The 2,377-nt window shown below is 29.3% G+C and overlaps 1 protein-coding gene across 2 annotated transcripts in view; it reads right to left on the minus strand.

Annotated features, from left to right (window-relative positions):
• Positions 1-2,377, minus strand: part of LOC108685842 — a 118,994-nt gene that overhangs the window by 59,122 nt on the left and 57,495 nt on the right. The window lies entirely within an intron of this gene.

Genomic DNA, 2,377 nt, shown 5'->3' on the forward strand with positions numbered 1-2,377 from the left:
TACATATATATATATATATATATATTTAGATATATTTTCACGGAGCTTCCGATGATATTTCATAAAAATAGATTGATGAATTAGTAAAACAATGTGTTATATTTGTAGTTCAAATTATACATCAAAGATAAAGTTATTTTGCATTAATAGATTTTGTAAAATCCAGTATTAATGATATTCGAGATATTCTTCGTTATTACAATACAATAAAAACGATTAATAAAACATTGAAAGTATTATCAAACACGATTTCATATCTCCACCAGGAAAAAAATTGAAAAAAATATATCGTATTAAATAATGTCTTTATGCCATAGCACAATCGGTAATAAAGTTTTATGATCGATCACCTTTCCGTCGGGTTCCATTGACAATGCCAGAAATTCTTATCTTGCGATTTTATTTTTATCTCAATGTCACAAGAAAGTCACCGACCTTCTATCAATCGAGTATAACATTTGCTTAATGGCAATGGGAAAATAAATATTTAGATAGATGTTCGTGATTGAACGTTTTCAGAATTTTCTGACATAAAATCATTTTTAATATATGATCCTCAATAATGACATATGATGTTCGATTGTGAGTCCTATAAATTTACCATTTTTTTTTTCGGACTAAAAATTACTAAAAATCGTCAAACCAAATCCTATAATATTTTTCATAAATGTCATGATTTTCTTTCATGAAGCAGTATCAAATAACGATTAATACAGAACCACACTTGATTTCAATGTCCGAAAGTTCGATTTGTACTAAATTTCAATTAAATTCTCGTTACTTCTTTTTATATATAGAAACGCTCTCAACGATCGCCCGACGTATCGTGTGTAAACTTTGAGTAATGACGAAAAAGCGTTAATTCGTAAAAACCGTTCCATTTTTGTCGGATAAAATTGATTGCAGAGCAGTGTTAAAAGCACAGGGAGGGCACACAGGATCATAGATCTAATGCGAGAACGGGAAGTGTCAATTTGTTACGATTAAATGTTCCATCGAAATGGCATCACCGCGGGGATAAACGATTTTACGGTATCTCGCCGGTAATGGACGATAAATTTTGAAGATCACGCAAACCTTGCCTGCAGAGAGAACCGGCATTGCCCGGAGGGCGTCAGCGAAACTCTTTACCGATAATTCTATTTCCGTCGCAGCCGTCCGCCACCGCTTGTTCCTATTATCGCGCCCGAAGACAGGTGGAGATAGGAAGAGAGCGGAAACGGGAAAACGCGAACAGGCGCCCAATTTATCTGCGATTGAAAAAAAATGAAAACGACTCCATCTAGGTATATCGAATGTCGAGGAATCAAGAAAAATGGCTGCGGTCGTTCAGCGGCCAATCGAAAACTTTCTCTGAAATCGATAGCTTCGAAAAAACTGTACAATTAAGTATCTATGTAAAATTATCTTTCGAAAGAAGATAAAATTGTCCTTTGAGATATATTCAGCAAGTATGTTTGTATAACATTAATTTATTGCAATTAATAAATATAAGAATATATATTAAAAATATTTTTAATGTATCGTTTAAAATACCGCTTGCAAAAATAAATAATATTTTCGTTAAATGAAATTATTGGATATTAGAAGAAGTTAAAAATATCTGTATACAAATATGACCGACGACTCCGTTTGGAGTCATCTTCTTTTATTTTATAAATTACTCGCTCAATTTTGATAAATTCTTAATTTAGTAATATGTTGATAATACTTTATTCAAATCTGAGATTAAAAATACAATTCAAAATGATAAATTTAATTTGATAGACAGAATATAAAAAATAATATATAATAATAAAAAAATAATTTGATTATAAACTCGGCTTTGAAAGTTTTTAATTGTGAAGTAATATCAAATTTCCAGTTTTGCTTTATTTGAAGCTCATCAATACTACGTAAACTGATTTCCAAATTAACTTTAAAACTCTGATTATGAACAGTCTGTGACACTGGATCCTCTTTCATGTCCTCTTTCACTGTCCTTTTGAAATTCGATATTTTTAGTCTATATTCAAACTCATCAAATATCAAGAACTTCCTAAAACCGTTTTACGATAAAACAGATTATTTTTTTTAATTTAAATTTTAAAATTCTAAAACTACAATCAAATTCAGTGAAAACCTTTAGAATGCAAAATTTTCCATAAGTTGCTCCGTTAGGAAACTCTGATTCTTTATAGAATTGAATTCTTTAAATTAAACAATTTTAATTAATAAAATTACTGAATTAGAAAAAGTTAAGAATATTTCTATAAAGATACAGATCCATTAGATTCTCTAAAATAAATAATATTGTAATTAATATAATTATTGGATGTTGGAAAAAATTATATACATATTACACATAACAATTTAATGGATATGTATCTCTCTGTAT

The sequence above is a fragment of the Atta colombica genome, unplaced genomic scaffold (genome assembly GCF_001594045.1).
Source record: "Atta colombica isolate Treedump-2 unplaced genomic scaffold, Acol1.0 scaffold100, whole genome shotgun sequence".
NCBI lineage: Eukaryota > Metazoa > Arthropoda > Insecta > Hymenoptera > Formicidae > Atta > Atta colombica.